Consider the following 20,877-nt stretch of genomic DNA (forward strand, 5'->3'; position numbering starts at 1 on the left):
CCTGTGGGTTCATTTAGACAGTTTTCTTTAATTAACGATGAAGACACTACAATTCTAAGTACCAGACAGAATTGGGAGTAAAAGAATTGAACACAAGCATGACACTATAAAGAAAGCTTGGAAGAGTGAAACACTTCTAAAGGAAAAAAAATTATAAACCTGGCCTGGTACCCATTACATATATACATCATACGTTATCCACATATATACAGTAAATGTTTTGGTAGCAACATAGACCATGCGTCGGTCTTTTGTACACAGATGAAGTAGCACCGTCGATAGCACCACCATCTTCAGATGATAAACCAAACTACACACAGCAAATGGAAAGATAGATGGGATTCGTTTGGCCCACCCTGTAGCCAAGAGGTATAAGGAAAGTAACTACATAAGAAAGATTATTCTGAAAACTATATTCGTAGGCCAGTGGCAAAGTTCTAAAATGGACTAAAAAAAAAAAATGCTACCACTACAGATGTATATGCAAACAGACACATTTTCCTGGGTAGTGAATTTGTTCTACGGTATGGCATAATGGTTAGTGCTGGAAAAAGGGACAGCGTGGACAGAGAGAGATTTACATAGCAGGCAAATGGCAAAGGGATAACACACCCATCTCTTGGTGTAGACATCCCAAAGGCCAAGCCATTACGGACAAGCTATGGAAGGGAGATAACGCCTTACCCAAGTCATATGCTTAAAAACCATATTTGCTAATTATAGGTTCCTTAATTAAGAGTAGGGCCAAACACCTCTCAGTCTCCTTCCAGTATCTATTTGGCGCTCTAGTTTTCAAATAGTGAGTGATAGATACCCAACACATTGGCTGCACCATACTCTCTGCAGGCATGTGGAAGAGACTGATGGACAGGGCGTTTATAGAACCTTCACAATCTCAGGCTTGACTCAGGGATGGCCAGAGGCCTAGTGTTTAACATTTGGTTCTACTAACTCTAGGGAAGGCTGTCTTTGCTCTCCACAGCTAAGCCCAACAGCTCAGCATGTAAGTCTTTTTGTTACTATTGACAAAGTTGTGCCTACTCACACATCTGGAAAAACAACCTGTTTCCTTCAAGATTTTCAGCAGTCTGTGTGTGAGTAAAGCATCACCCCTTGCTAACATCTATCTTGTCATGACAGCGCTAACCCTCCTGTCCTGTCACTACGAAGAAACTATTTCTTATTTGGTTCCCCGAGTTGTCCTCCATATGCCTTCCACAAATCCTTTTCTCCCAATGTCAGTTTCCTGGTATAGGACCTCTTTGTATGACCATCTCATTTACAGAGCTCAGCCAAGACAGCATGAGGTAAATGTGGGATTATTCTCACCCCTAACCACAGCACTTCAGAACTGTACTATCCCTCATGACTCTTACTGTCATCCTATGGTGAGCCGTCTTCCCCTGTCTTTGAGTCACCCGTTTTAAAGGTGTTTCCAAATGCATGGTATATTGCTTTAGGATGTTCCACTGAATCAAATAGGGTTTCCACACTCTACAATATTGTTTCTTATAGCACAGTAAAATTGTTTCTTAACACTTTATCTCCCATATAAATGAGAGCTAGAAGACAAACGCTAAGGAAAGACAGGATAAAGCTCTCTACTTCTGGCTAGATGATTCTCGAGTAGATATACTGTTGTAGTCCGTAAATTAGTCAAGAGTGTCCCTGACCTTTGAACGTTAGCAAGAAATAACCACACATGTAGCATCAGTACTGATTTGCCATTATTGACCCAGACGGTTGATCATTAATGGAGTCCCCTCATTTCCAGCTCGTTCTAGGGCTATACTTTTGCCCAAAAGAAAGGTATCATCATAGCCAAGGGAAATACTTGTTATTTTCACAAAGGAGAATTAAAAAAAAGAAACCATGTCTTAACAAGTCTTTAAGAAAGAATGCTGTGAAAGGTTGGTCTCGAAAAGAAAAAGCCGCTAACTTCCAGATTAGCCAGAAGCCACTAGAAGCCCCATTAATATAAACCCTTGGTTGGCCTGCAATACTTGGAAATAGATAAAGGCCAACCCCCCTTTAATAGGAATTGAACACAAGAACTTAGCAGCTGATGTGCTTAAAGTAAACCCTTCAAGGAACCAGGGCATGAGATTTCAGCCTGGGTACCAGCAACTTCCAGTTCTAAGTCAGCCAAGCTTGATGCCTTCATCAACCCCAGCTCAGGTAAAGTCTAGAAGAAGCTGACTAAGAATGTCTACCTTTACACTACTGACTCGATACAAAGCAAGAGATAGAGAAACCAGGTGACGATTGTCCAGTCTGTTCGTCTGTTCTCACCCCAAATGTCAATAACCCCACATGCAGGGGTACGTTAGTCATGGATAGTCAAAGCCTAGGCTCCTTGAGAAACCTTAGCCAGCTTTGCAGGCAAATGTTTGGGGCTGACATTGTTCACTGGTCTCTCTTCAGTAACTCAGTAATCCTTGAGGGAAGAGAGCGAGTAGGCTTGCCTTCTTCTTACCTTAGCAAGAATCTGAGTCAGAATACTTAAAAAAAAAAATCACTTCAACAACGAGAGTCTTTTCTCACACATTTGTAAAAGACCAACTTCCACTTCCTATTTTCAAAGCCAGTGGGGTTTTCTACTGACAGCAAATGATGTCATTCGGCGAGTTCCTTGAAAACAATGAGTTCTTATGACTAGAGACCTATTTACCTTAGAAATTGATGAGCATGCAAATGATTAGGATCTGCAACACTGAACATTGTACATCTGGTTGACTGAACACTAACCCGAGCCTCAGCAGTTGGGGGTCTGTTTATCTCGTTGAATAGAGTCAGGGGTCCCCAACCAGTTGTTCAGGGCAACTGGGCACTGCGGTGCCTTCCTTCCAACCCTTGCTCCTTCCTTGTAGCCCCACCCAGGTGGCTCAACCCTTCCCAGAAGTAGAGTGTTGCTCCTCCCTGCAGCAGGACTGAGTTCCCAGGGACTCAGAGGTAGCCTGATCGCTGAATCGATCCACTGTCATGTCAGGGAGTTTTGATGGCAAGACGACTTACAATTCAGGAGGAAACGTCTTCAGGTGCAGTCGTTGCCATTGATATTTGATGAAGTGAAAAGTTCCAAGACTCGTAGACCTTCCAAACAAGGGAAGGATGACCATTTTCACTCCTAACTAGATGTTTCAATGGCAGGTCACTAAGTTTTTATGTGTTCTCTGTAAACTGTGTTTAATTAGCTAACCACTAAAAGGCCAGCAAACACCAGGGCAAATGGGCCAATTGCATCCATTTCAAACACAAATAACACGGAAAGTTCCCAGAACACACGAGATAGGTGTCTTAGGGAACAGAACACAGAGCCCTGGTCATGACTCAAAAAAAAAAAAAAAAAATCTGGAATTTTAATTTCCAGTTAGCAAGAATGCACTTGTCTTTTGAGCCTTCTCAAGGCAATATATGAAATGAAACGTGATATGTACACAGAAAAAAAATAAAAGGATGAGGGTGGGGGGAAAGGCTTATAGAAGTGGGGGTGGGGAGGGACCAACAGTGTCTAGTTTATTATGAACAGAAAGACATTTTCAGAATTTATAAACACCCACATTCTTCATTCCAAAGAGAGATTTTTGACTTGAAGGGATCGCTCATGTCTCTCTCTACAGTATTTACAATGGAAGTCTGTGGCTTCCTCTCTTTGTTGAACTTTGCTTCCATTCAACTTCCAATTCTAAGCCGACACTTGAAAACACCCCAGTAGAATACATCCTCCTTCGGTTTGGAAAAAAAAAAAATTACAAAACTAAGCTTAATTCTTAAAAGGAACTCAGCTCGACATCAAGTTTATATTACAAGAGACAGCATCAGCAAGTACAACTATACAGTCCAGAACCTTCTATGGCACTATGATTCATATTATATTATTTTTCTGAATTAGAATCTTAAAACAAGGATCATCTCCTAGTCTACTCTTTTTAGCCTTGTTTTAAGTATTCTTCCCACTCTTTAAAACAAAACATTGAATACCTCAGTTCCACATTCCAAGAGAAAAAAAAAATGTGCTGTGAGGAAAGTTACATTTTCATTAAAAAATTACATATATAAATCAAGACCTATGTTAAATATTTAATACTCTCTCCACCCAACGCGAACAGTTCCATATGAAATAATTTACAGCGGCGTGTCATGGAACACGGTTTCAGAGTAGAGGAACCGTATGCTTGTAAATTTGACGAGAGTAAACCCATCCTCTTTCGGCGTGGCAGGGAGCACACTGGCTCTTCGTGGCCAGCTGTCCTTAAAGTTCAAGATGAAGTTTATGCACACTCATTGTTCCGGTGTCACAGTGCTTTCTTGTTGCTTGGCACAATAAAGAACGTGCAGTTCAGTCAATGAACTCCTGAGGATTGTACAAAGTAAACAAACTGTAAGGGATGCATCGTACCATCTACTGAGGAGGAAGACGTGAGGTCCTGGTTGTGAATCGTGAAAGAGTTCGAGTCTGGGTACCCATGAGTTAAAAAGGAGGATTGCTGAGGTCATTTAGGTCTTCATTCTGGGGAGGAAATGGAAAAAAATAAAAATGAAACGTCACCACAGGCATCTGGAAATGTGTATTCAGTCACAATGTGGGGAGCTGGCCCCTTTCAGAAGACAGGCTGAATGAGATCAACTAATATTACTAGGCACAAATGGTACCTACATAAAGTCAACCCACTATATTTAACTTTTCTTTCGAAATACAAGTGTTTATAGCAATCACAAAACTAAACTCCGTCAATACTAAAACAGCAAACATATCAACATGACCCATGAACTTCAGAGTTTTGGCAACCAACGAACACAAAATTCATTGGGGTTTTGATTGAAGCAAAAATGTGCGTTCTGGTTCTCAATTAACAAATTAGAAAACATAAGGAACAGTTAGAGCCTACACTGGAGCTTCTAATTAAGGTGCCATAGAAATTTATTTAGGGGACACTATTGCCTTTCTTCTCTGTAATTTAACAAAGCTGGCCACAACAGGCATTACCTGTATTCCTCCTTTAGAAAGGGGACCCTTTATGAACCCCTGAAAACATCTCCTGCTCTCAAGTTTTACATCAGATGGTCCCCTCAGAAGCACCTATTCTTCATGCACCAAGAACTTAATCTATACATATCAATAAACTGTTCCAAGCAGTCCGCAGTGCAGTCAATTAACATAAATACTGAAGGAGTAAATGGCTACATCCAATGCCATGGGGTAAGCAAAGTTGCATCCTGCTGGTCTGCCTTCTAGCAGTTCCCGAAAGGCAGGCAAGTTTCATTCATAAATTGATAGGCTGTGAAGCAAACAGGTGAATTTCACAACAGGTGCGCGGGGAAAGTTCTAGATGCGCAAAGGAGGGGAGAGTGCTTTTAGCTGAGAACATTAAGTAAGTACCTCACTGACACATTTGGCTGCGTTCAGAAGAAAAGCGGTAATCTGGGGATGTGGAAACAGGGATTGTCGCCCCAGTGTTTGTACAAGGCTTGCCACATATAGCAGGCACATTCATAAATGTGAACCGAACAAAGGGCGGGCATGCCACGGACTTGCTATTAAAGACGCAATAGAACAGGACAGAACAGGACGGTAAGAGACCAGCAATGGGCAGGCGATAAAAAGGATGCAGTTTTGTAGCACTGCCAAAGACCTTAAGGGACAGACGGAATTAAATATACAGATCTAGGGTAGGTACCTGGTGAAAACTCAATGGGCAGCCCAGGAGGTCTTTATCTAATTACGTGGATAACAAAGGCAATGGTTTAAGATAAGATCGAGGGGAGTGAGATACTGGAGGGCAGAGGTTTCTAAAACTCACAGGCATAAATGCTGACCAACACAACTTGTTTTTCCGCTCACCTTAGTTTTATGTTTGAGACAGGGGTCTTGTTATGTGGTCCAGGATGTTTTTGAACTCACGATCCTCCTGCCTCAACCTTTCCAGTGCTGGGACTATAGGAGGTGTGTGCCAACAAGCCTAGTCTCTATCTCCCTTTGAAGGGGATTGATTGAAACTTTGATCCATTCGAATTTACCATTTACATAAGGGATTTCAGATAAGTCAAAGCTTATCATTTACTTCCAAGGTTTTCCTGAACTCCTATCAGAATTCCAAGAGACACCCAGACAGAGCTTTAAAGCTCTGGTGCTAAAACGAGTCAGGTGGGCTACACTTATTAAAGGACCTATGACTTTCAAAAATATCATGCCCAGGGGGTAGGGGGATGAAGGGCATACAGCTTGTTTTCCATTTTATGTCTGGCTCTCCTCCAGAAGGACTGAACAAACAGCTTAGATTGGGAACAAACTGTACCCAGAGTTATCATCACACATGTCAAACTGCATGGGTGTACGGGGCAGAGACTAGGGGACCCTTGAGGGGAGGCAAAAATTTGACCTTGCTGTGTGCTTAAATTGCTTTGCCCCCATTAGGTGCAACCCTTGTAATTTAAACAACAACAACAAAAACCATACCCCTTCATCAAATACTTTCCTTCCAAAGTCTTAATGTACTACTTTAAAAAGGGTTTCATATAAATCTTTATCTGACATCCAGCTCAGCCACAGGTCTCACCTGTTGGTATCACCAACTCAGGAACTTACGAAAGAGGGAGAGCTGGAGGTGAGGTGGGGAGGAGGGGACAGAAGGCTACAGAGGAAGGGTGAAGTTCATATCTGTTTGTTCAATGGCGTGAACCTCACTGTACATAGAGGCCAGCTACTGGGTAATGACACAGATTATTTTGACAGACAACCCTCAGTAAGAGCTCTCCTTCTCCCTGGCCCTAGTGGAGGCAGCAAACACATTCCAAGCATGCAGTTTGCATGCAGCGTTTGTGGACCACCTTCCCAAGTTCCCATTTCTCTGAAACTATCTTCCCAAGCTCAGTCATAGTCTTTCCCATGGTCTCTATAGCAGTCACTCTTAGCTCTTGGAGGGCACACTTGATCTTTGGAAACAGCCAAAACGCTTTCAGAGCCAAATATGGTGAATAAAGGGGCTGAATGAGAGGTGCTGATGGTTCCCAGTTACCTATTATCTAAAGCCAGAGAGCGTCAAGACTGAAGGAAGCTACAAAGACTTAGTTCATCCCCGCGCATCAGGGAAACTACAGACTCCACAGACGGACCTCTCAGAGGATTTACGGGATTCTGTTCATCTTCCCACATCCCTTATCACTACATTCTTTCAATCTAATCAGACTGAGCCTGCGGCATCCAATGCAGAGGAAGAAGGGGAAAGCTCTAGGTCCACATAGTTTCGTAATTTAGGAATATGTTTGAAGAAGAACAACAGAAAAAGATAACCGCACTAGGTTCTCCCATATGTTCAATTCAATAACTATCTTAGACCAACGCAAATGCAATGGCAGATACCATAACAAGCAATAACAAGGATGGCACAGCCATATGTACACACAATGTACTTGATACACACAGCCTCGGCCAGCAGATACCAATCACCGGTACCAAATGTGGCCACGCTAATCTCCAAACATAAGAGTTCACTGGTTCTACACATAGGCTGAACGCACAAGTGAAACGCATCTCCTTAGCAGAAGACGCTGTGCAAATACCCAGCAGTGATGTTCTGTCATGCATTCTCTCCAGTTACATCTCCAGGGAATAACTTCTGAACCCAGAAATGTGATGCACCTGTCATTGAGACTGAGTAGCAGGAAATTACACTTCGCCAAAACCTTCATCACTGCATTGATCTCTAACGCACCCTTCTTCTGCGAGTGTCTTTTCGTAAGGTAAAACCCACCTGATCCTGCTGCCAGAAAAAGGAAAAATGTCATTTCTAAAGCATTATCAAATGAGTCACCCCTTGAGCAGTGGCACTTGAGTAGGAGGGGTTCGTACATTACAGCATGCAGAAAGAAAGGACATCTTCGGGAACTGGACCCCCTTTAACTATGCCTACCAGAGCTGAAGAACAAATACAGCTTCTGCCCCCTTTTATGTTACTTTGACCTACTGAGCATTTTTTGACCCTGAAAGTTGAAAAACAATACACAGGCTAAAACAGAAGTACAATGGAAAAGTCCGGTCCTTTCTAGCAACCAACTTGGCTTATTTACTATCTTTAGCTTACATGTTTTAAAACTTGTTGCCAGTTAGTGAAGTCAAAGAGCAGCATAGTGTTTGACTGGGATTACTAGTCTGGAGTCTTAGGAAACAAGAGTAAACTACGGTTCTGAAATGTGGCTAAAAAGTAACCCTTCCTCCTGTAATGACATAAAAAAAAAAAAAAAAAAAAAAAAAAAAAAAAAAAAAGGACCGAGGGACTGAGTTTCCTTCCATGGAGGTCTCTGTTTGAAACCTCTCTGTGGATTTAGCAAGGCAATTTCCTATCAATTAAATTCCTCTACTCAGAGAAATTCATCATCATTTGGGAATGTTGCCTAGTAGAAAGATGTTTGGTTCTGTTGGATATACAAGGCCCTAGGTTCAATTAAAAATAGTGTCAAAACAGCATATTAGTATTTTATTTAAACCTAAGGCTATGTTTTGATATAATATAGAACATTATAAAATACGGAAGATCTACAGAAGGAATAAAACATTGTTTATAGTGCCCAGCACCCCTGGGGTAACTGTTAAATCATTTGTCCTAATTTCATGAAGGCTTTGAGATTTTGTAATTCTGCACTCATTTTTAAGTGTCTTTTAAAAAGGGAAAGCTAACATTCAAATCATACTTCCATGCCTCAAAACATGCGAAGGAGAGCCATGTGGAACTATTAGCCCATTTTAAAAGTCATTCTCATCCCATCCTTACTCCCGTGTTCCTAATTCACTGTTTATAGTTGAAATGCGGGGTGAGTGGCTGCTGTCCTGGTTTCTGTCCCTCAACTGGGAAATAAGAGAGAAGAAGCAAAGTCTGAGAGTTCAAACATGCCATCTGGGCACTGGTTTGGGCTCCAAGATGGGAGCTGTGATGCCCGTGGTAGCAACATCCAGTATCTTCTTCCATAAGATCCCAACTTTGTATTTTTAAGACAGCGTCTCTCACTAAATTGGAAGCTCTCCGAGTCAGCTATATTAGCAGCCCAGCAAGCCTCGGGGATCCTCTTGTCTCCACCTCCCAGCTCGAGGATTACCTGTATACACCACCACACCCAGCTTTCTAATGTGGGCACTGGGAACTGAACAGATGCTAAGGACTGCACAGCAAGCCATCTCCTGGTCTGCAGGCCTATCATTCTCTTATTTCAAACAATTACATCCAAGTTCCTGCCACAGTCATTCATTCCTCCGGCTTCCTCCCTGCTGCTGCTGCTACTGCTGCAGCCGTAGTAGTAACTCCTAGTGTGACTGATTCAGAACTCACATCTTCTAGAACGTTGATATAGTAACACAGCATCTACAACATACCCCATTAGAACTCTTTTTTTTTTAAAGCATTCCTCTATCTAGTAAATGAGCCCACCAAATTAAAGGCTAACGAACCCAAATACACCAGTTGCAAATGGTACTGTAGTTCCGGCAGCGGAACAGGTATTCCTTACTTATAACACTTGTTACTACACAATCCGAGATGAGGGCATCGACGCGCCACTCTACGCGATAGACTGGAAACACTAATAGGATCCTGTGACCGACAGCCAGCACTCTGACGAGCATCTGAGAACCAAATGGCACTCCGGGAAGCCATCTCTGCCAGCTCTGCTAACCATCCACGTAAGAAAAAAGAAAGCTACGTCCGGCCAGAGAGGCCCAAAAGTTTAGTGCACAAGAGAATCTGTTTGGGCTTTAGGAGGTGCAGGTAGGAAGGATTAAGGCAAGTCAATGCTTTGGAAGCAGGTGCAAGTAGATGATGAGAAAGAACTGTCTACTCTAAGCCTTCCGGGGATGACACCCAATCAACAGAAAGTAGACTGAAGGTTACAGGTAAGGACCGAGGTAGTGCTACTTGATGTTGGAAAATGGAAAGGCATTTAAGCTCAGGAAAGAAAACTTTTCAAACTCGCCAAGACTGAGCTGGCAAGTCTGGGCTCTGTGATCTTACATGGCAAAGGGTAACCAAGCAGGCCAAACCAATGTTTTAATGGAGCTGCTTAAATACCACTCGTGCCCCTGCTGTCAGTCACATGGGGAGAAGCAAGCTGGTGAAAATAACAAGGTTGCTGGCCAGACCTTGACGGGCACAGAGTTGCCAGGGAGAAAATCCAGGATGGAGTGCCAACATGTGAGAGGCCATCTCGCTCCAATTCCTCCTTTGTGGCCAAAAAAGACCTGGCAGGCCTGGTGACTTCAGGAGACCACCAACGAAGAAAGGCAAGCTTTATTAAAAGGAAATATCAAGATCTACCAAGGAGGCCATGGAGCCATTTGGTTCTTCTGTGGCCTGCTGGATTGAGTGTTGCCCTCATGGTGGGTTCTTCCTCCCCAGCTCCCATGAGGCTCTGGAAACGTCTCAAAATGATTAAGGATGAGAAATGAAATTTAAACAGAGATGTTCATTACTCAGTAAGGAAAGATTTGGTGTCAATAAAAAATTTAAATAAAACTCAAAAATATTTTAATGAGGTTAGAGAGATGGCTCAGGGGTTAAGGACACTGGGTGCTCTCCCAGGGGGACCCAGTTTTAGTTCTAGCACTCATACGGCAATTCAAGCCATCTGAAACTCCAATTCCAAGGTACCAATCACCCTCTTTTGGCTCCTGTAGGTACCAGGAATGCATATAGAGCACATACATGCAGGTAAAACACTCAGAAACATAAACTAAAAGTAATTAAAAATATTTTAAAAGTTACTTTTAAAGTCATTTTGCATTCCTTTAATAAATTAAGAGGTAGCACAATAATAAAGCGAATGGTACCAAAGGCATAATAGTGTTCCTAGAAATAGGTAAATCAAAATGCCTTCAATGTTTCCATCAACACCATATGTTACCATAATTAATCATTTTTGTCAACTTGACCAATCTACAATCGCCAAGGAGGCAAGCCTCTTCCCATGTTACTGAGGAACTAACTGAGGTAGACAGAGCCAGCCTAAATGTGTACCTGAATCCAGAAGTGAATGAAAACAATAAAGTAAGCTTAGCAACAGTATCTATCCCTCTCTGTCTCCTGGCTGAGGATGTCACATGACCAGCTGCCTATTGTTCCTGTTGCCAGAACTTCCCCACCATGATATACTGTATCCCTGAATCGCTACCCTAAAAAAACTGTCCCAGCCTTAAGCTGCTTTTGTCACAGCAATAAAATAAGTAATATATATATGTATATATATATATACACATATATATATATATATACACATATATGACAGAATCAAAGCAGGAAGACTTAGAAAAATTCCTCTACGGCACATGACGTACTATAAGTGTCATGGGGCAGGAAGTCTTTCACACTCATGGGGTTGTTTCAACAGCATTATTCTCTCTTACAAGAAGAACATTCTAGTTAGTTCTGAGGTTTATATTGTAACATCGCGTCACTTTTGGGGTTGGGGTTTTATTTTGTTTATAATGGTCAGAAATACAGGACACAGAGTTTATAAGTCTGGCTTGGATACAAACCAGTGGACTTAAATTCCATCACGGCTCCCTTTACAATGTATAGAAGAGAGAGCAAAAGGCGTTTGTATCACTGTTTATGTAACTGGACAAAAGGGAAGGACTCAAACCTTTCTTTGCTCTTAAACACTAAATAAGTTTCTTATGCATGCTCTGTCCCTGGAGTCTGATTGCTCCAAGAAAGCAAACCCCTGACTGTGCATGGGAGGAAGTGTCCGGATACCCAGTTGCTTCACTCCCATCATCAGATTTTCCATAACAACGTGTGAACAGGACCCAGAACAGACATTCACACAGAAAGCCATGGACCTGCAGGGAACTGAAGCAACAATCGTTACCACAACTGACATCACTTTTGGCATCTGGAGAACTAGGAAAACCTGTGTTTAATCTATTTCTTGATTGCTACAAATCTGAGCCTGAGTCCCCGGTATTATGGTTGTGGTTGACTTTATGGAAGATCTTGGTAATGCAAGAAATGTCTATGGAACCAAGCAAGAAACTTTTAAAGGAACCACAGGGTACCTCTACAGTATGGCCTGATTCCACCCTGTAGGTGGTTTAAACAGGTCTGCAAGAGGACAATGTCACTCCCAACAGTTCCTGGAAGTTCAACGTCAGGAAAAAAACTTTCTTTCCCCACTAAATACATCTAACTAACATGTCCAGGAAACCCTCATGCCAAATCACAAGGAAAAAGTTTGTCTGTTTGACCTGTCTTGTATTTTAAGGAGTCTGTGGGGTGGGAAGGAACATTTTGTAGTGATTTTGATCTTTGTTTGAAATTAAAGTGAGCTGTTCAAAAAAAAAAAAGTCCAACTAATAAAAGAATACTTTCTTTTTGAAACTAATTGAAAATACCTAAGAATGTGGCATTATTTCCAAATGCATTAAACCCCACACTAATCTCACTGATCTCAACTTAAGAACTCTTAAGCAAATACAACTTACAAAAGTTTTTGGGCATGAGGCTAAATTATAAACAAAAAAGTGAATAACTCTTTGGCCTTTTGTCTAAGAGCAAATGTAAAAGGGAGAATAAAGAATTTTAGAAAACTATGCCCCTAGCTTCAACTACACAAGTCCAAAACTAAAACTTAATGGAATGGGTTGTGTTAAAGATGAACTACAGGTATCCCTCACAACAAAGCAGTAATGTGTGCTTTCATTCAGTGTTCTAGTTTCATTTCTATTACTACGATAAAATATCGACAACAAACAACTTTCGGGAGAAAGGGCATAGCCCATTATTGAGAAGAAGTAAAGGCAGACTCTTGAAGCAAGTCATATTACATCCACAGAAAGAAACAGAGGCATGCATCCTTGCTTGTCTGCTTGCTTGCTTGTTCTCAGCTAGCTTTCTCCTTTTTCATACTGTATAGGACCTCCTGCCTAGGGAATGGTACTGCCCACAATGGGGTGGGTCTTTTGGTATCAATTAACAATCTAGACAATAAGCAGAGATATGGCCACAGGCCAATGGGATCTAGAGCATTCTTTATTAAGACTTTCTTCCAAGTGACTCTTAGTTGAGTCAAGTTGATGGTGCATCGCCACTGCTCCAGTGACACATAAGTAATCTATATGGGAATGCATCCTAAAATGTATTTTGAGAAAGCCAAACTGCAAAGAGTCACTTTGAGAATGGAAATCAAGCCATCATATAGCTTCAATGCCTTTTAATAACTGATCATTTTGTCTAACTCCAAAGCTATTCACAAATTAGATTATGAATGGAAACTAAGACAACTTCTGTTGCTTCCTCTCTAGTTGTTCTGTGCCCTGTACCTTCAGGCAAGTTTCTCACTCTCTTGAAGTTTGATATTTCCATCTATAACACAGAAAAGAATAACCACTGCGTAGGGTTTTCATGGCGATCTATTGAGGTGATACGTGAAATTCTCTTATTATGCATGCCATGGAAGTCCTTGATCTGTGATTCTTCTGTAACTGCTCTCACTAAGAACTAGAAACCCTTGGCACTCAGATTTCCTCCTGATAACTGAAAATATGCTAGCTGAGAGGAGCTTATGGAATTGGATGCACAAATGGGTCCACAGACTACAGTCCAGCCACAGAGCAGAGCTGAAGGCAGATCTGGGAAGAGAGATGCAGTTACATTGGAGAGGTGATGGCACGGGAAGCATCAGACGCAATAGGGAAAGATGGTAATGGGGAAGCTCCACTATGCCCTGTGGTATGATTTTGTACATGCACAGGGCACAGCGGCAGTTAAAATAGCAAGACAGTACCACTCATCTGAGGTCTCCAACAAAGGACATCTACAGAAACACCACCCAATGTCCCCTTCTGCTACTTGAAAAATTAGAAGATGGAAGCCCTTGTGCTTTCTAAGTCTGATAATGAAAACGTTCCCAAAGAAACTACACAAGCAAGCTAGATGGCTGTTCACTCGGGTGTTTTTTCTGTTTCTAGTTTCTGAAGCGTGTTTATCGTTGTGGGGGAGGAACTGGGTAGCTTAGGTTTCTAAATTCCTTCCTCCAATCTCTCATCTGAACGGACTGAAGAGGACAGTGACCTGACCAGTCAGGGCTGACTGAGCAACTTGAAAAGCCGAAGTCCATGCCAGATGCAATCAAGTCTAACCATTAGCAGCTGGAAGAGTTGGGGGGAATTTTTGAAAGATAATCTGAACGAGTTGATAATGCGTACATGGCTGCCTGCAACTCTCAGGCCTTTGAAGAAGACACCCGTGTGGATTCCTGACTAACTGCAAACAGTTCTTTATTGTCTCACACAAAGGAGCAAAATTCTCTCCAAGACCAAAGAGAGTGACCTTTCACCCCCTGACCCCAGAGGTCCTGTGCATTTCCTTTCATCTTTCAATCTCACTTCCACTTGGCTCTAGAGACAACCCCCAACCCCGTGCGCATGTGCGCACATGCGCTCAAGTACTTGCATGTGTAGGCCAGAGATCAACGTTGTGTCATTATTTGTTCACCATCTGCACCTTGTATTTTTGAGACAGATCTCTCTATGGCTTGAGATTCACCAAGTGTGCTAAGCCGGCTGCTTGGAAAGTGCCCTGGATCTTTTTGTTTCTACCTTCCCAGTACTGGCAGGCTAAGTGCAAGATCCAAGTTTAGAACTTTTACACTGGCTGTGGGGCTTGAACTTAGGTTCTGATGCTTGCACAGGTAAGCACCTTCCAGACCTAGTTATTTCCCAGGCCCTTGTTCTTTCTAACTTGGAAAAGTTCATGGCTTGGGAGTTACCTGGTTACATTTGAAGCTGGACCCCATTGCAGTGGTGAGCTGATGCTCTGGCTGAGCCAAAAGATCCCTGAGGACTGTTGTGGTAAATTCTTGATAAGTAGGCACTCTTAATCAAGGAATTGCTATAGAGCAATATCACTGTATTAGCCACTGTTACGGTTTGAATAGGAAATGTACTCCATGAGCTCATGTATTTGAACATTTGATCTCAAAGTAGTGACACTGTGTTGGAAGGTTATAGAATCTTAGGAAGTAAGGCCTATCTAGAAGAAGTGAGTCAATGGGAGAGGAGCCTTAGAGGTTTTAGTCTGACTCCATTTCTGTCGGAGACTCTCTACTTCCTGACTACTGATAAACTCTGACTACTGACACAATGTAACCTGTCACCCACTCTGACTACCTATGGACACAATGTAACCAGCTACCCACTCTGACTACCCGCACAATGTAACCGGTCACCTACTCTGAAGGAGCCATTTCTGCTACCACACCTTCATTATGGGACCAAGGAGTCCTAAATCAGATTAAATTCTTCTTCCCTTCAGATCAGATGAATAACTACTATGCAGTCACCCCCTCTGTTTTGTGACCTTAGGTAGAACTGAGACAGCAACCATGAGGAATTCATAGTAACAAGGCAGAGGAATGTGGTCATCTTCTAGAACCCTTATGTCTACACAAGGGACATCTGTAACTTCAGTTCAAACATGCACTTGAGGCTGATATCACCTCTTTGTGATAGATACCTTCTTGTCTTCAAGCCCTTTGCTCAAATTCCAGACTAAATTTCTCAGGAAGGGTTGATGGGAAAAATTCTACCTCATGGGGGATATTTGGTAACATCCACAGATAATTCTGGTTGTCTTAACTGAAATAGGGTATAGTTAGGTGGACTGTTATTAATTTCTCATGGTTAGAGCACACACCTATTGCTAAAGATCTCACCATAGAACAGTCAACTGCCACCAAGAACTATCTGGCTTCAAAATGTCAACGCTGCCTGAGAAATTCTGCTTTGGGACTGCTACCTCCAACTGAAAAGTGAGAGGTTCCAAATGTGGCTTATCCACCGACTTCTTCTGGGATTTGCCAAGCCCTCAGCAAGAGCATGAGGCAAAAAGTTCTTGTCTTGACACTTCCTACTCTGAAGACTTCCTACATTTAGAGCCTGCCAATGCCATGCCTCTTTAAAGTCCCAAAACGTCCCTCCACATATCCAGACCCTTTTCAAAATTGCTATGTTTGCTTGCCTCTTAGCTTGTACCATGACCTGTTTCCTCAATAACTTGTTGTTGTTGCTAGAAAACAGCTAGCTAATCCAATCAGTCTAAATCTGTGAGTCTCTTCTCTTCCTCCAGAGAAACTTTCTGATGCAAGAACATAGCAAAGCACTAACTCCGTAGCAGAGGTCTACGAAGTCTGGGGACGAAGAGTAGGATGAGGTAGTGCTCTACCTATCCTGAGGGGCATCTCATAAGGAGATACACTTAGCTCTCCCAAGTCTGTCTTCCCTCAGCTTAACCTGCATCGTTCCAATCTTGAACAGGGCCTCCGTTTGCTTCCACAATTTAATAAAGCAAAGAAAATATGTAACCCGTCCCCACAGTCACTTGCAAGTGCAGGGAGATGACATGAGGTAGTATGGGGACAAAAGGGCACTTTATTTACATCACTTGTGACTACTTGCTCCATGTTTTGTCCTCAAATGTCTATGAATAGAAAACAAAATGATGAATTGGATTCCCACTGTCCTGAATCAAGTTGACTTTTTAGACTCAATGCCTTTCTAACCTCAGTCTCAGAGAGGACACATCTTAACCAGTATGCTGTTTCCTAGACTTTTTCCCCCCACAGGTCATGAAACAAGTATCCTCCTCAGAAGGGGGCATCACTGCTAAAAACTAAAAGACAAAGATAAACAAGTCAACAACAATGTAAGACCAAGACCTGCACTCCAGTCATTCTTTCTAACACAGATCTGCCTGGGGAGGCAACTTCATGTCTGTTATCTTTAAGTTTATCTTAAAGGAAAATAAGAAAAAGGGATAGATGGCTGAGTAGGGTTGAGGGAGCATTGCTGATGAGACTATGAAGTATTCAAAATTCTAAACACACACACAAGCACATACATGCATACACATACACACACATTCGTACACACACAAGCACTCATACACATACACTCACACATAGACACACTCTCATACACTCATACATTCATGCACACACACACACACACACACACACACACACAAAACGATGAACACAGAATAAGTTAATCCACAGATAATTAAACAGGAAGCTATTCAGGCTGATCCCTAAGGTAATAACAAAAATGATATACCCTCCTAATACAGGGTGCCTTTCTAACATATGATCCCACAAGCAAATTTTCTTTCCAGACTGTAACCCAGGATGCTGACAAAAATGTCACACAATTTTACCTTAGTATCAAACATTGATGGTTTGGATTGTTACTAACAGGCTCTTCTGAACTTTGCTTATAAAACAAAAATTCACCAAAATTTATCCGAAGACCATGCCTCTAGGGAAACCAGCCTTCCTGGTCATGTGGTCTCTTGGTGCTCTTTTCCATAAAGACAGAAGGAAGAGGGTGATCAGGTCACTCTTTATGGTAAGGCTGGTTCTTTGGAGATGATCCTTACTTCCTATCTCTCCTCACTCTCCCCTGCCACTCTTTCCTACTAGCAATACCCTTAAGGTACCTTCTCTATAGCTTCTGGGATCTCCAAAGATTTTCCAGTAAATAGGATCCCCTTCCCAAAGGCTCCTACATAGAGGAACCAGAATGGCTCCGAATTGTCTCTTTTCTCCCTGGAAGGCAGTCAGTACTAACTTGAGGGCCCTGTGACCTTAATGTACAGACCGAGACCCTTCCTTGTGGCCTTTCCTCTCTGCCGTTGACCAGTTAGTGAGTTACTAGCACTATCTTCAGGGAGAGAGCCAAGAGATAAGAGGAAAACTCAAAGAAAATTCAACTTTGTATTTTTCCCATTTGAAAAGGAAAAATGGCACAGGAAGAAGCATGGCTGTACAGCAGTGGCAAGGCCTGTGCGTTCTCATCTGAAGTGCAGCGTTGTTGGTCTGGAACGGAAGTCTAGGCGAGGAAATGGTAAGGTGGAAATGGCATTTTAGGAAAATCTCCACAAGAGCAGTTCTCAAACCACAGCCAACCAGTGCTACTGGTGTGTCGAGTAATTCGTGTGAGTGGTTTTCCTAACAAGTTGGGACAGAGTAAGAGAGCCTTTTACCCAGGGCTGTGGGATGCATCAGGAATGTCAGCCACCTGAGAGACACCTTCTATGTGAGCCACAGTCACTGACTGTGGAAGACTCCAGCTGAACTTCCTAGAGGGACTTCAGACAGCTGATTAGCCTCAATAAACTAGTAAGGCAGGAATAAAAGTGCAGGCGGAATGAGATGGTTATTACAGATCAGGAAGCACAGAGCTTGACAATCTAGCAATTCTAGCACATAATTTTTTAGCATGGGCCTCCTAGAAGCCATCACAGAGAGTGGGGATGGTGGAAAGGGGAGGAGGTGGGGAGGGACATTATTTGGCAGAAACTTCTGCCTCTGAGACTTCACGTTTGCTGAGTGGGGAGCCTCTAAAAGCCACAACAATTACACACACCATATGATAACAGGTCTTATTTTTCCTTTCCCACTTTACCATTGGATATGAAGGCCCTTCTTGTCTTGCCTTGGGCCTACCATATGTGTTGCTGGACCGTTATTTGGATTACACTGCCCTTGAACTAAAAGAGACATCCTAAAGCACCCATTTGTAAAACTAATGTTTTTCTATGTCATTATCTAGAAGACAAATCATGTCTAGCTAGACACTGTAGATTCATACTATGTTCCAACTATGTCATGAAATAATTGGAAATACATACATATATATTATAATATATGCACATATATACATATATATGTATATATATATCAATGTTCTGAGGCTGGAAATAAGCTTGTGATTGATTGACACCCTTATTAGTCTGTTCCGTTTCTTAAACCTTTAACCGTGCTGGCTGTCTAAACAAGAATGTATAGCCAAGTCTTTAGACACAGATACCTTTATCCTTGCCACTTGGTTAAGGTTAAACAACTTCGGCTAAAGCAAAGATAACAGGCTTCAAATTTTGGGGGGGGGGGGAGGTCCCACAGCTGACATTAATTGAAGACCAGGATTTGTTTGGGTTACGGCCAAGAAATAATTACTTGACTAACCTACCAGAGGCTCTGGTGCTTAATTCTCTGCAGACCACCCCCCCTCCCACCAAGTACCATTTCAATTTAATAATATTCCTAAAAGCCGAGTTTGCTTTTTTAATGCTACAACCTATTAAGAAAAGAAACCTGATTAAAGGGAAAAAAAGCACTATTAATATGGATGATAATTTTTTTCGATTTATATTTGCATCCTCCTCCCTCACATCCTGAAAGGGGTTCAAGGTGTCGTCCAGCTCCACCTATAAACACAGATAGAGCAGTTTAGAATCTCCATCATCATTAGAGGCTGTAGTGGTTACCCTCTAGGTTCTGCTGAAGATCTCAATGTATGGTACTTGATGCAACCCTTACAACAACACTGCGATGATGCTATTGTTCTTGTTTCTAAAACAAGTAAGAAAAGGATTAGAAAGGGTGAGTAAGAGTCCTCAAAACCTCACAGCCTGGATCCAGGGCAGCTGGACTGCAAATCTCATGCCTTTAGCCACAGACACTCATAGACAATGCTATTTAAAAAGAAAAAAAAAAAAAAGCAAGCATGAGTGGAAGTATTGTTAAGCCTTTCATCTAAATAGAGTCCACTGCAATATATAAAGTTTTTTTTTTTTCCTTTTTTCTTTTTTTTTGGAGCTGGGGACCGAACCCAGGGCCTTGCGCTTCCTAGGCAAGCACTCTACCACTGAGCTAAATCCCCAACCCCTAAAGTTATTTTTACGAGAGGAAACCAAGGGTACACCCTGTGTTTACAGAGGGTAATGAGAAATTACGTCCTGAAATGCCGAGGTGATAAACATCCACGGAAACAAAACAACAGTCCACCTCAGAGGCACCCACATATCAGAAAGACCTTCTCTGCTGAACAGCATTGGCCCAGGACACTGTCATCATCCCAGAGTGCTTTTTTCCCTTCTACTGTGTTCTCCCCGAGTGTGGGGGACACTGAAAATGCGAGCCCCTCATTTCTGGTAGAGTCTAAACAGCGGCAGACACAAGAATGGAGTGGATTAAAAGATCGGAACAAACCCATGGACAAGCGAAGGTAAAGACCAAGGACTACAAGTTATAGACCCTATAACATGGGACCCTTTTCCCTTTAAGGGGCCCAGCTTGGCTGCCCTACTGCTTCTGGTTAAGACCTAGTGGCCATGTGGATATTTTTATCCAGTAGTTTTCCCTCAGTCCTTCTCTCCTTTATTTAGAAAGCCAAAATAAAAAGGCAGAAAAACTATACTTATATAGTCATGAGCCATACACTGTGAGAGGTAAATAAAAGTCCTTCGCCCTGAGAGAGGCCACAAAAGAACACGAGATTAAAAAGTAAACTATAAACAGCTGTACCTCCCCTCCCGATTGTTTACATTCTTAGACATTCAGCTTTTAAACACACTCCCTGCGCAGATCAAAACAGCCTGTGCTCCGAGCAGAGGAAAGCAGTGACTTTAGCTTTAAACTACTGCACAGTTTCCCCACAAGTGGGGCTAAGTTTATACATAGTCCGCAACGACGGGACTGAATGGCTCAAATGGAGGCCTATAATTAAACGTGCTAATTATCTCCTTCTACAGAAAAAAAAATAAAAAAAAATACCTATGACGCTATTAAAATATCTAGCCTGAGTGCACGTTCCACCCAGCCATCTAGACAATAGAAAAGGCGTCTTCAGGTTGAAAGCGGGCGCTGTGCTCTATGGTCTGACTGAGAGCTGGGAATGTGGCTGGATGGCTTAGTATTCATGAGGTCCTAAGGTTGACCGCCAGCGCCATAAAGATGGGACAAAGCAGTGCATGCCGGCAATCCCGGCACTAAGGAGGGGGAGGAAAGAATTAGGACCTCAAGGTCATTCTGAGTAACACAAGTTTGATGACAGCC

At 42.3% G+C, this 20,877-nt stretch overlaps 1 protein-coding gene across 1 annotated transcript in view; it reads right to left on the minus strand.

Annotated features, from left to right (window-relative positions):
* Nucleotides 1-3,465: 3,465 nt before the first annotated feature.
* Nucleotides 3,466-20,877, minus strand: part of Irs1 (insulin receptor substrate 1) — a 52,819-nt gene continuing 35,407 nt past the window's right edge. The window contains exon 2 of the mRNA NM_012969.2: nt 3,466-4,510. The gene's annotated coding sequence lies outside the window, so the exon portion shown is untranslated. The remainder of the gene's footprint in view (nt 4,511-20,877) is intronic.

The sequence above is a fragment of the Rattus norvegicus genome, chromosome 9 (assembly GCF_021556685.1).
Source record: "Rattus norvegicus strain SHRSP/BbbUtx chromosome 9, alternate assembly SHRSP_T2T, whole genome shotgun sequence".
Lineage (NCBI taxonomy): Eukaryota > Metazoa > Chordata > Mammalia > Rodentia > Muridae > Rattus > Rattus norvegicus.